At 42.9% G+C, this 14,398-nt stretch overlaps 2 long non-coding RNA genes across 2 annotated transcripts in view; one reads left to right on the top strand and one right to left on the bottom strand.

Annotated features, from left to right (window-relative positions):
- Nucleotides 1-13,655, bottom strand: part of LOC125618489 — a 23,480-nt gene extending 9,825 nt beyond the window's left edge. The window contains exons 1-2 of the long non-coding RNA XR_007349790.1: nucleotides 13,550-13,655; nucleotides 4,744-4,831 (exon numbers count right to left, since the gene is read on the bottom strand). This is a non-coding gene — a long non-coding RNA (uncharacterized LOC125618489). The remainder of the gene's footprint in view (nucleotides 1-4,743; nucleotides 4,832-13,549) is intronic.
- On the top strand, nucleotides 2,354-9,635 carry LOC125618488. Its single transcript, XR_007349789.1, has 3 exons — nucleotides 2,354-3,035; nucleotides 3,791-3,862; nucleotides 5,387-9,635. It is a non-coding gene; the product is annotated as an uncharacterized LOC125618488 (long non-coding RNA).
- Nucleotides 13,656-14,398: the final 743 nt, after the last annotated feature.

Genomic DNA, 14,398 nt, shown 5'->3' with positions numbered 1-14,398 from the left:
CCCTCCCTCCCCCTGTCTCGTCTTTAAAAGCATCTCCTTTGCCCCAATCTCTTTGTATGTGCCCATGATCCACCAAAGCATGTGGATCCCATTGCAATGCTCTGCTCTTCCCAAAAAAACTCTTGGCTCTGGAGTCAGTCTCTCTACTGTGTAATTTAGGTTGATAAGACAGGAGGACCGCACATAACTACATAGATAAACATCATCACAGGCTTTCTTATCTCCTTTTGTTCTCCTAAAAATCTATTTATCTTTCCAAATAGTCAGTTGTTTTTTGTGGACACCTTCTTCCCCTTCTATGCACCTGCTAACATGTTAGATAAGCCCCAAATTTTAATTGCTCCTTTTGAGTTACTCCTCACTGAGTTCTAACGTGTGTGTAGCACAGATAAATAAACTCTGTTGTTTTCTGTGGTTAATCTGGCTTTTGTTGGTTTAATTTGTAGGCCTCAGCTACCAATCAAAAGAGGGTTCAGGAAAAGGTTTTCCTTCCCTATAATATTCATCGGCTCTTTACCTGTTGGAGTTTTTGAGGACTGAGGATGGTGTGTACATCCAGAGAGATTTATATTTGCTCCCTATAGGCATCCAAAATGTTATATACCTGAGAGCAATTTTAATAAAGTTCTTAACTGGAGGTTTTTCAAAAATATGCAAGTACAATGAATTTGGACCCCAAACCTGAATTGAGGGTTGCCTTTTTGGGTACACATCTGTCCAATCTTATCTATCACTTCAGTGGGCCCTGTGGTCACCAGCAATGGACAGATTCCTCCTCAGGGTATCCCTGGCTTTAGCATTCACTTATCTCTCTGAATCAGTGCTATTACTTAAGGTTTTTTGTTTGCTTGCTTGCTTTTTAGTTGTGTGGGTATGCATGCAAACACAAAAACACACACCAGCTCAGCAATACATTTTATTTCGTTTTATTGTTTGGTACTAGGGCTAGAACCCTGGGGCACTTAGCCACTGAGCCACATCCCCAGCCCTTTTGGCTTTTTATTTTGAGACAGGACCTTGATAAGTTGCTTAGGGCCTCACTAAGTTGCTGAAGCTGGCCTCACACTTGTAATCCTTCTGTCTCGGACTCCCAATCACTGGGATTACAGTGCTACTGCAATGCATTTTAAAAGCCTAAATTTTATTTTCAAGTACTTTTAGGAACTTGATAGTGACAGGATTTTTTCAGGATATCTGGTTGTTTTGGTTTGAATCTGAGGTGTCTTCCCAAAGCTTCTGTGTTAATGCAGGAATAATCAAAGATAAAATGATTAGATAATGAGAGCTGTAACTAATCAATTCATTCTAGTTTGAATGGACTGAGTAGGTGGTAAGTGTAGGCAGGAGGGGGCATGGATGGAGGAGGTGGGTCACTGGCGGTATGTCCTGGATGTCTTCATCTTCCTTGGGGAAGGTACTAGGATTGAACTCAGGGGCATTCGACCACTGAGCCACATCCCCAGCCCTATTTTGTATTTTATTTAGAGACAGGGTCTCACTGAGTTGCTTAGCACCTTGCTTTTGCTGAGGCTGGCTTTGAACTTTCGATCCTCCTGCCTCAGCCTCTGGAGCCGCTGGGATTATAGGCATGCGCCACCGCGAGCAGCTCTTGTTAGGTATTTTGAAGACAGCAATGCAAAGCTGATCTTCTTTTTTCTGGAAATAGAAGTTAACTGATATTTCTAAATTAAAGGTATAAGGTAATAAAATAAAGCTGGGATTGGGCTAATTCATTCAATGGCTACCATGTAGTATGTGACAGGCACTTAGTAGACACTGGTGAACAAAATTCTGCCCTTGCACTCAGGGGAAGAGGTGGGTCCCATGTCCTTGAACAGAGAACTGGATTGAATTTGGGATCTACTGCTTACTAACTGTATTAACTTAAATGCATTTCTTAACCTATAAAAAGAAAATAGATACCACCTGGACAGCAGTGAGAGTAAACAAACTAATGTAGAGATATCAGGATGATTTCTGATGCAAGAAAGAGAACCCTCAAGTTAATACTTTGAACAATAAGAAATCATCGTATCACATACTAGTCCACAGGTGTCTCAAAAGCTCCAGGAGATCATCTCAGGAGTTTGGGTTCTATCTTCGCAGTGTGTTGACATTCATTCTCAGGCTAATAGTACAATGGCTACAGGAATTTCATCTAGACACAGTACTCAAGAGAAAGACCATCCCTTTCTGTGACTCTTTCCCAGATGCTCTGCCAACTCCAAATACTTTTCTTCATGCCCCATTGGCCAGAGCTGTGTTACATAACCGTTCCTTGGCAAGGAGAGTGGAAATACCATAATTGGCTGATTAGATTGATCAATACTTACCTTTGGAACTGGGGATGGGGTCATCTTTGAGCCTCAAAAGAAAAAAAATAGATGAACAAAATTGGAATTCTGTTTGCAAGGAAGAAAGGAGAAATAGAAGTTGAGCAGGCCACCAACAGGAACCACAATAGTCTACAAATGCCTGCAACAAAGGACTAGTCCTAAGATGTTGAGGGCAACATCTTAGTGCACCTCTTCACTTAGAAATCAAGTCGTTTGTCAGGTGCCAATGAAAAAATTTTCAATACCTTCAGACTGACAGTCTCCAGAAGTGAATGCTGGCTCTCCACAGCTCACTAAAGGTCACCTAGCACGGCACATGGCCAAGTGGATGTTTTGGGATTGGCTCATTCCTCCCTCTGCTTTGAGGCCCCAAGGATCTGGGGTTGCTCTCCTGTGTTGACGGATCCTCCAAACGTCTATACAATGCTCACTCCACACTTGGCAAAGAGAATCTCCTCTGGGATAGAGCCACATAGGCCTGAAGAGAGATGACTCCCAGTCCTGTCCTTTCACTTCAAATAAATAAACACAAAAGTAAAACAAAAGACAGACAGACAAAAAGCAGACTCAAGGAACAGAATTAGGAAAACGTACGCTTTCACAAAAACAAGAGAGAGTAAAAGGACACCAAGGGGAAAACCTACCTCTGTTCACCCGAGCTCTGAGGAATCAGTATTTTTAAAACTATTTTTTTAAAAGGTAAAGATTTGTTATCTATCCTCCTCTTCCTAACAGTCCTTTTTTTCCAGCAGTTTCTTTATTCATCGGAGGCAGGAGGATGAACAAAGGCCCGCTCCTTCTCAAGAAACACCCCCCTCCTTCCTCATCTCCACACCCCTGCCTTGACTTCAGGAAACGTGTTCAGAGAAAACAATTCCAGTTACTGGAAGATCTTAAGGCTTTCCTCTGTGGGTTAACAACAGCCTGGCCTCCAACCCCCAAGAAAAGATATTTACTAAGCAATAACAACACCTTTTATGTTATCTCAATATTAGGCAAGTCACTTCATCTGTCTTAATTCGGATTCCTTTATCACACAGTGATGAAGCTTAGATAGATTAGCAGTTTGAAAAGTGTGTGTTTCTATGTATTTAAATGACAGAAGATTGCTTTAAATAACATCATCTTATGTGGAGCTCACATAAAAAAAAAAAACAGGTAAAAGCAGAGGTGCTTTGATTGAGGGAAGGGTGGGAGTGATAAGGCTGGGTAAGAGGAGGATGCTATGGTTTGAATGTCCTCTCCAGGACTCATCAGCTGCCACTGTGATGGTATGAAGGGGTGGGACCTTTAAGAGGTGATTAAGGGCCCTTGTGAATGGATTAATGTCATTATCAGGAAATGTGTTTGTGGATGCAAGTTGATAGAGGGGGTTGTTAATAAATTTGGCCCCCTCTGGCCCTCTCTTTCTGCCTCATATATGCTCACTTTCCCTTTCATATGTTATGATGCAGCAAGAAGACCCTCATCTCACACAGCAAGATGCAGCCCCTTGATCTTGGACTTCCCAGCATCCAGAACCTAAGGTAAATAAACTTCTATTGTTTATGATTTACCTCGCCTGGGGTATTCTGTTATAGCAGCAGCAACTGGACTAAGACAGAAGAGTTTCTAGACCCTGGACTGAGCTTCAGCACACCTTGAAGAAGTGCCCTAAGCCATGGCTTTTCCAGCAATTTAACAACCACTGTCCCAGCTGTTTTCTAAGGTCCCTTCATATGTGAAATCAAGGTCCTGTTTTCTTTCTTAAAAAGAAAGACTGATTCTTCCCTTATAGATTCACACAGTGACATATGACACCTTCCACAGGTATAAAATAAGAACAAAAAAAAAATCCCTTTTAACCCTATTTTTCTTTTTTGTAATTTTGAAAAACAAAACTTAATAGAGAACAGTACAGGGAAAATATAACTATACCTACCATCCATAATCTGAAAAATACAATTTGACACATTTGTCTCAGACAGGTTTTTTAAAGTAAAGAAATAAAAGTTGGCAGATAAAGTTGAAGTTCTCTTAGTTTATCTGTCCAATCCCAGTTTCCTTCTTTTATCCCCATCTTGACTAAGTAATGTCCCCTCCCCAAGATGTCCATGCCTGACTCCTAGCACTGGTGAATATGTTGCCTTATGTAATAACAAAAGAGATTTTGCAGATGTGATTTAAATTAAGGATTTGGGTATGGGGAGATTTTTCTAAATGATCCAACTGGACCCAGTATAATCAGAAGGGTCTTAATTAGGAGGAGGCAAGAGGGCCAGAGTCAGAAAAGATGTGACCACATTTCATGAAGTTGGTGGCAGTGAAGCAGGGACTAGTGTGATGTGGCTGTCTTCACTCATTTTCTGTGAGATAACAGAATCCCTAAGACTGGTTAATTTATAAAGAACAGAGACTTGTTTCTTACAGTTCTGGAGGCAGGAAAGTCCAAAGTCAAGGGGTACAAATCTGACAAGGGACTTCTTGCTGCATCATTCCATGATGAAGAGTATCACCTGGAAAGAAAAAAAAATGTGTAAATGCCCAAAAGAGACAAAGAGAGACACAGAACTCACTCTTTGGTCAGAAACTCACTCTTGTTACAATGAAACTACTCCCATGATACAGCATTAATTCATTCATGAGGGCAGAGCCAAAAAGAACACAGTTCTGATGCTGCATTGTGAATTTTTGACCTCAAGAATGTGAGATAATAAATGTGTGTTGCTTCCAACTGCTAAATTTGTGCTGATTTGTGATAGCAGCAATTGGAAACTAATACACTGTGCTGTCCTCATTGCTCATTTAAAAATTCTCCTGGCCTTTGTAGTCATTTGAGTTTGTGACTCTAGCTAGAGTTGCCAGATTAAATAAAAACAAGCAAACAAAGCAGAATTTATAGCTAAATTTTAATCTCAGATAAACAACAACAAATTTTTTAGTATAAATATGCCCCAAATATTACTGAGTATCTGTATTTTTATTTGCTAAATTCTAATACCAGGTCTCCAGCTCTCAATTGCCTCACCTGACTCCATTCCAACTTTACCTCCCATTGCTCTCTTTCTTAGGCCTTATGCTTTGGCCAAACCAGGCTGCCCACCAGTTTCCTGAGCATGTTTGCACTCTTCTTGGGGATCCTGCCTCTGCTTCTCTCCAGTTACCTAAGATTAAGTCAGTGCACTTCAAGATCAAGTTGAAGATCCAGCTCCTGAACTGGAGATTCCCAGTCTCTGCCTTGGGGATCCCTCTGTCCTCCTGATTCTCATAGTATGTTATCAATGAAACTTATTTTACAGTTATTATTTTGAACTGCAGTGTTACTAATCTTTTAATAGGTATCTCTCCACTGCATTACAACCTTTGAATTTTAGCTTATTAAGGTATCCCTAGTGTCGACAGTGCTTCGTACCTCAGAGTTAGTGGACAGTGTGCCAATGTAAGGATGATCTATCAGCTTTCATAACACACCAGCCCCAAACTTCTCAACCTAAATGACAAAGTTGGCGTGGGCTGTATTCAAAAAATACCATAAACTGTTGTGACTCAAACAAAAAATATTTATTTCTCACCCTTCTGGAAGCTAAGTGGTCTCAGATTGAGGTGCTAGCAGGTTTGGTGTCTGGTGAGGGCTTTCTGTTTTAAAGGCAGCACATTCTAAGATCTGCGTCCTCATACTGGGGAAGGAATGAGCTGCCTGTGCACATTGTATAAGGGCACTAATACCATTCGTGAGGGGTTCCACCCCTATAACTTCATCTAGTCCAGTTAACTCTCAAATACCCCAACTCCTAATGCCACCAGATTAGGAGGGAAGAATTTTAACATGCGAATTTTGGGAGACACAAGCATCAGTCTGTATCAATGCAACTATTCATTGGAGTTCATGATGGTATGGGTTAGATGGATTTTTTTTTTTTTTCCTGGTCTGGACTGGTTAGGTTGGTTGGGGCTGGATGGTCTAGCATGTTTTCATTCATGTCTGGGGCCTCATGTAGAATCCTGGGAAAATGAATACATGTGGTGCCTCTTTTCATTCTCAAGCAGGCGGGACCAGGCTGTTCACATGGTGGCAAAAGTGTCCCACCAGTGAGAGTGTCTTCATGTACCACGATTGCTATCTTCCCATTAGCCAAAGAAGGTCACTTAACCAAGCCTAGATTCAATGGACAAAGAAATAGAATACTGCTTACATTTCAAGTACATTTCAAAGCAGAACAAGAACAAATTGAAAGCTATTCCTTCAACAATCTAACCCAGATGCTTCCAGTTTCCAATGAACTCAAACACTTCAACATTCCTCTCAGTTCAAGAAGCAGGCCTATTTTCCACCTTGGTTTCTGCTTGCCTGTGAAACTATATTTCTACTGGCATGCCAGAGTTCTTCCCCCAGGGGCCAATCCCATGCTGTTTGCTCTGCTTGGAATGCTGCCCCCACCCCCCCACTTCTTGCCAAGCTAATTATTACATTTCCTTTAAGTCCCTTCCTAAAGTCACTTCCTGAGGGGAGCCTTTCCTGACTGTCCAGAGCAGGCCAGGTCTCCTGTGCTGCATGTCAGAGCTCCACGGTAGCTGCGTTACAACACTCTCCATGAGTGAGTGTTTTGAATTGTTTTGTGGTGCAGTTCTTTGTTTAATGTTGTCTGTCCTCATCTGAAAGTGTTTCAGGGCAGAGACTGAGTCTATCTTGTTCCTTGCTGAGTTATCGACATTTAGCAAGAGCTTAGCATAGAGCAGGTACCGTAGGAAAAAAATGAATGAACGTAAGAATGCGCGGAGGGGCTCTGCATGCTCAGCATGGTAGAGGCCCGTTCAGAAACCTCCCAGATTAGAAGGCATAGGAAACTGCGACTTATGGGAGAGTGAGACTGGGTCACACAAAATGATTCAGGAACAACTCCATACCAAATGACAGTGAAATGCCAGATGTTGGACTGTAAGTGCCGTGGGAAATCAGGATAAAGGGATTGGAATTGGCCAAGTGGACACAGAAAACCTTATCTAGAAGGCAGCACCTGAGCCAGGTCCAGAGGAGGAACAGGATTTAGATGCAATGAAGTTAGGGAAGGAGGCTAATATGACCAGGTCATGAGTTGGATCCTCAGTTGCTCCTATTGGACTCATGGCCTCACAAGCTACTGATCCCAACAGAGAACAGGCTGGAGAGTCGGTCGGGATGGTTCTACAAAGCTATTCCTACCATCCCTGAAACAACTCAAGAAGATTATGTTTGGAGGAGACGGCAAAGTTGATTAAAATAGCTCACTCACAGAGACCTAACATCTGCTTCTACTCTTCTAGAAACCTTGTGGTCTGGACACTCTCTGTCCCTCTTCATCTCTTTCACTTTTCACTATTTATTATGAAAACCTCCCAAACATACACAAAGAAAGTACGAGAAATCCCATCGCCAATTTCAACAAGCAGCAATACCATATTTGTTTTATAAGTCTCTCTCTCTCCCCAACCCTCTCTTTCTCTCTTTTAACTAAAGCATGTTAGAACAAATCCCAGATAAAATATCATAACACCCCTTAAATATTTCAATATGATGTCTAAAAGAAATAAGGGCATTTTCTTATATAATCACAATACCTTTTCACGCCTAAAAAAAATAAAGCAAAATTCCTCAATATCATTTAATACCCAGTCTATATTCAAAATTTTCTGATTGATTAAAAAATGTCTTTTTATAGTTGGTTTAGTGGAATCAAGATCTAAATGAGATCCACACATGAGTTTTGTGACATGTCTCTTAAATCTCTTTTTATCCAGGCTAATGGGTGTTCTCTTTTGACTGGGGTTTCTCTTTGCTGACAACATGCCTCAGACCTCATAGCCTTTATCTCACCCTTACATTGGCAGGGAGCTAAGAGATTAGGAGTGAAGTCTGTATGGAGAGAAAGTGGGGGGAAGGAGGGAATATCAGAGTCCTCAGATCTTATGAAAAGAAATACCTAATCAGCTTCAAGAGAAACAGATTAGAGTAAGAGACTCTTGAGAACTGGAGTTGACCTGCATGCTCTCCTAACACCTAAGAATGACAAGAATTTACCAAGATCTTAAGAGGTGGATTCCTGTGGGTGAGAGGGGGAGGGCCAGAGAAAGGAAATCAGAATGAATCTGAAGGAAAGCTCAGAAGCATAGGCAGGACTAATGTGCTGGACCCAGAGCAAAATTAAAAGCCCAGAACTCTCCTTCAAAAAGTATTAGGAATTTCAGGGCAGCAACAGCAAAGCATTAAACCAAGCCTTGGGACCCTGCTGAGCAGAGAGAGAGGGTACAGAGACCTGTGTGACTGCATGTGGCCAAGTCCAGGAGGCCCCTGGGAGCTATATTACAAAGCAATGCTTTGCTAGCAAGTGTCTTGTTTGTGTTTCAGAGATGAGCAGAGGCAGGGGAAAGCCTTCCTACATCTGATAGCTACCACCAGCATCTTAGACTTGTCAGGATGCTTAGCAATGGTGCATGGCTTCCAGAGGGTCATAGATCAATGCTATATAATTCTCACCCAGGGGTAGTGTGGGTGTGGATCCTCTAGCTTTTGCACTAGACTATGTGAGCATGGGCTCTAGAGTCAGAAAGCCCAGCTTCATTTCCAGACTCTGTTACTTCCTGGTTACTGTATAACCTCAGTCAGTTACTTGACTTTCTATTTTATGCAGTTAATAAAAGTACCTACCTCAGAGGGTTATATGAGAATTAAATTAGTCCTTATTGGCTGACACATGCCAAGCACTATATTTGTGTTTGTCAAAACAAATCTAGAGGGGCTGGGGTTGTGGCTCAGTGACAGAGCATTCGCCTAGCTAGTGTGAGGAGGCACTGGGTTTGATCCTCAGCACCATATAATAAATAAATAAATAAATAAAAATATTGTGTCTGACTACAACTAAAAAAAATATTTTTTAAAATTCTAGAAGCTAGAGCTGTATGGGTTCCGTCTTAGTCTATTTTCTGTTGCTATGACAGAATACTTGGGACTGAGTGTTTATAAAGAAGTTTACTTTGAGTCATGGTTCAGGAGGTTGAGATATCCAAGAGGAAGGCACCAACATCTTCCCTTCTAAAAAGGGCCCTGTGCTACATCAACTCATGACAGAAAGAAGGACAAACAGGTACATGCAGAAGAGAAAGAGGCCAAACTCCCCAATAGCAAACCCATTCCTATGAGAAAGGATTTATCTATTCATGTGGGCCCCACTGCCATGATCCAAACACCTCCCAACTCCCAACACTGCAATAGAATGAGTTTCCAAGATATGAATTGTGGGGGGACATACTCACACCACAGGTCTAGACAGACACCTGGTAATAGAACCTACAGGACCAAGACTGACTCTGCTCTTTTAGTGGAGAGAGGCTGAGCCAGGCATCCTGATTTTGTCCCCCCAAAAATTACACAATGATTATTCACTAAATAAGTAGTCATTGAGGGCTGAGGTTGTGGCTCAGTGGTAGCACACTTGCCTGGCATGTGTGAGGCACTGGGTTCGATTCTCAACACCACATATAAATAAATAAAGGTCTATCAACAACTAAAAAAATACCTTTATTGAAAAAAAAAAGTGGTCATTGAGCATCTACTATGTGCCAGGCACTACTGAGTAGAGAGTGAGGTAGGATTGGTTCTCTTCCTTGTGGTGCTGATCATCTAGCTCTATCTGTAAGGTTAGTCCTGCCCAAGTCTAGGACCAGGCCTGGCACTCAGTAGGAAGAAGAGGAGATACCCTCAGCCTGTAGCCCACTTAAGTATCCTGATTCCTTGTTATGAACCTGCTCTGTGATTTGGACCAAGACCCTGCCTTGAATAATTCAGTGTTCTCTCACTAAGATACAAAGTTTTATTTCCTGCCCCAAACCTAGACATCCCCAGACTGAGTTCTAACACTTGCTATTACAGTCTCCAAGATGCTGTGAGCAGCTTGGCTCTCCCCGCACCCCACACCACAGACATACATGGAGGGGTTCGGATCTGGGATTTGGTTTGGGTCATCCTTGGTTAACAGTGATGATATCACATCCCAGGCTGGCCCGGAACCACCTCTCCGATAACTAACTAGTCCTTGACTTTGTCCTTGTGTCCTTAACACCTTCCCACTCCTTGAGTCTGCATAGCTGCATGGATTTAGCTTCCCATCTTGACAACACTCAAGCCCAGGATCTGAAGGATACAGGCTGGGGTGCTGGGGGACCTGACATTGAAACCAGACTCATTTCCTTCAACAAAATTCTTGGCTCTCTGCCAAGACCTTTGAGGGGTGTTTGTGACAAGATGGCCAAGGGATGATAAGGTGGGGTCTTCAAGGTGAAGGGAGGGTGTGGGTGAAGATGCCAGCTGCTTTCCTGATGGCAGGTCCCAACCCTGAGGCCATTGTGAATGCAGCTCCCCCACCTCCCACGGCAGCCTGGGGACACTGGCACACAGCCATCCTGGCTAAAGGCCTCCAGGCAACTAGACTCTTCAGGTGATAAAGAGTGTCAGGCAGAAGGTCAAGGGGAGTGTTTTCCACATTCTTCTTGTTCTCCAGATCTGCATTTTAGAACTTTTGAAATGGTGACACTGGGGGAAAGAAAAGTGTTTCCAAAGTCACTTTGAAAAGAAGCAATTTATATTCCTTTTCCCCCTTCACTGAGCCGTGGTAAGTTACCGAGCTGCAGGTCCTGTTGATGGAGCATTACGGGAACAGCAAGAGCCAGACCACAGGAGTTACACCAGGAAAATCAGAAGGACTTCAATGTGTAAATCTGGGGTTGTCTCTGAATCCTTTGGCCCTGGGAAGGGAGAACAGAGCCCAGACTGGGAAGAGGCCAAGCAGGAGGACCGACAATGGGGAAGGTGGCCAGGGCATGATGCCAGGACTTTTTATCCTGTTAGGCCATTGCGTCCCTGCAACTTCCAAACATAAAACATTCATCTTACAGAAACTCTAGGCCTCTGAGTGGCGGGGCGGGGGCAGGGGGGCAATGGAGTCCGTCTTTGGGTAACTATATATATATATATACATACACACACACACATACACACACACACACACACAAGCTAAGAGACTTGAAAACAATTGAGGTTGACGTCTTGAAGGACCAACTAAAATAATTAATGAGCAACCAAACCTTGGTGAAGGGGAGGGAGAAAGTATAAAATATTGACTTTCCTAAAGCATATTTCAGTTTAGAAGAACAAAATTTTAACATCCCAGAAAATAAAACAAGTGTTCAGAGAGACGGAAGTACTGATTTACAGGCGATGCAGGACACAGCAGACACATTTTTCCTGTGGAGTGTCAAGGAAGACTTGGGACAGGGAGAATTTAAGCCTGACCTTGATGGTTGGAGGATTTAGAATAAGAAGCACCTACTGAGTGCCAGGCAGTGTGTGAAGAACTGGGAACCCAAAGATGAGCACCTCATGGGTTCTGTCCCCAAGGAAGTGCTCCTAGTGTTGTGTGGGCAGCAGAGGTGTGAACAGTAAGTACTGGTAAGTGGTGTGATCACTGTGTGCTGGGGAGGAGGCAGGGGGTATGGTATGTGAGTGTGTGTGTGTGTGTGTGTAGAAAGAGAGAATTCTGGATGGGCTCTGCTGAGGATGTGGTTTATTCGTGAAGATTCATACAGAATCTTCAAGCCTCGGTTTACTCTATGGACTTGGAGGGAGAGCATTCTAGATTAAGAAGCCATGAGCACAAAGGCACAGATAGACGCCATAATAAAGACAGGGTGAAAATTCAGAGAAGTCTGTAACAGGAACAAAGGGTGCGTGTGGGGGTGTGGCAGCAGATATGTCTGGGCCAAGTGGACAGGACAAAGGTCAGGCAAGCCTTGTAGGCTAAATTAAGAGGGTGCATTTTAGATTGTAAAGGGCAGGAGAGAATGCTAACCTTTCAGAAAAATTGTTCCCTGGAAGAAGGGCATTTTATTGCTTAGAGAATCCAGGGAAAGGGAGATCAGTTGTGAGGTGGGGGGTTGGTTGAGAGAAATGGGTCACAAAGACTTTTAATGAGGGAAATTGCAGCAGTTCATAGGATGTTCATAGTCATGTGTGATACACAGGGTGGATTAGAGGTGGGAGTACTATTTGGGACTAGGGACACCTTTAGGAGATAATGCCCCCATGAAAACTACTTATCTTAACAAATACTTTCCCCCCTCGGAATGCTAATTTTAATTTAGGGATTGTTAAAATGGCAGTCATTTCTGTACCTTTCAATTTCTTTTTCCTCTGAGTCAAAATGAATTTTGCCTATCAGAAATCATCAGAAATGACTTCAACTCTTTGTCTTCCGAGACCAACTTCAGAGTGTGGTGCTCCTGGTCCACAGTGGAAGGAAAGGTCTGTTGTTGCAATGCTGTGATTTTTCTAGAAATTTGAGATCTGCTGGCACAATTGTGTTTGTTTAAAATAACTAAAGCAAACATCCTGGTGCAGTCCCCACATTCTGCATAAGGGCCCTTTGCCCCACTGCCTAAGTGGTTCATCCAGACTTAGATCGGTCTACTAAATGGACATCTTTAAGATAACTGTCCTCTGAGGAAAAATTGAGGTTTAAGAAAAAAAGTGACTTTTGTTCTAATGCCAAATCCCTGGGAGACTGGTGCTTGGAATGGTTACGTCCTCCTGACTTCTTACATGATTTCTCCAATTCTTACACTTCCTACACCAAGAGCAAAGCACAACTTGACCCTGGATGAGTACGTGGTGGGTCTGCCAGGCTGGCTAAGCAACTCAGGCTTTGCCATGTGCACGGGCTCATTAGTCAGGAGGCTGGAGCCGAGGGCAAATAAGGTTGAGGTCTTAGTTGAAATTCCTGTAAAAAGCCAATTGGCTGGGCACACCCTGCCCTCTGCTCTCTCTGGCCCAGGTCATGAAGGGGACTAGGTGAGAGGGCGTAGATGGCTCATAGCAGCCCAGCCCTGCTCAGCTCTCTCAAATTGCCTTGCGTGTCCTGAATGGTGGTGGGCCAGTCATTCAGGCTCCAGACACAATGAGACCTTGATTAAGCCACCTTCTGGGAAGAAAACACCATTATATCTTTCAGTCATGATATTTTTCCAGGTCTCATTAGTGATGTGAAACAGCATGGCAATTTTTCTACTAAACAGAAAACATTTTGTCTGCTGCTCCTGTCAAAAATACCTGTCTGACAGCTTCAATTTGCCCCCAACAATTTTAAGCCCATACGGCGAGGCCACAGTCCCTCCCCACTTCCTCTTTCTTTTCCGTTTCCCTCGCTCACCAAGGTCTCTCCTTCCCTGGCAAATGCTGGAGGCCTTTCTGTTCCCTAGCAAACCAGGAAAAGATCCTGTAATGGTTGTTTGTACTCGCAGGTTAACAGGCTGCCCTTCACAGCAATGATCTAGGGAGGAATTTGGCGCATAGGGTGAGGCCATGTCTCCCTTTCCCACTTCCTCTTTCTATACCCTTTCCCTCATTCACCATGGCAATGATCCCTGTCACCATTCCTTCAACTAGGCGTTTCGTTTCAAGGCTTTTTCTGGGAGTTTCTAAGTAGAGGGTTGCTGTTAAGAGTGGGTAGTCTGTTAAAAACAGCATACTACAGGGACACAGCCACATCAATGCTTATAGCAGCACAATTCATAATAGCTAAAGTGTGGAATCAACCTAGATGCCCTTCAGTGGATGAATGGATAATGAAAATGTGGTGTATATACACAATGGAATACTATTCAGCATTAAAAGAGAATAAAATCATAGCATTTGCAGTAAATGCATGGAGTTGGAGAATATAATACTAAGTGAAGTTAGCTAATCCCAAAAAAACAAATGCGAAATGTTTTCTCTGATATAAGGAGGCTGATTCATAATGGTGTTGTGGGGAGGAGCATGAAAGGATTAGACAAACTCTAGATATAGCAAAGTGGAGTGAGGGGAAGGGAAGGGGCAGGGGGGTAGGAATGATGGTGGAATGAGATGGACATCATTACCCTAAGTACATGTATGAAGACACGAATGGTGTGACTCTACTTTGTGTACAACCAGAGACATGAAAATTTGTGCTCTATAGGTGTAATATGAATTGTAATTCATTTTCTGCTGTCATACATAACAAATTATAATTTTTAAA

Source organism: Marmota marmota, unplaced genomic scaffold, assembly GCF_001458135.2.
Source record: "Marmota marmota marmota unplaced genomic scaffold, marMar, whole genome shotgun sequence".
Taxonomy (NCBI): Eukaryota; Metazoa; Chordata; class Mammalia; order Rodentia; family Sciuridae; genus Marmota; species Marmota marmota.
Note: the sequence above shows the minus strand (reverse complement) of the source record. Positions and strands in the feature narration are given on the sequence as shown.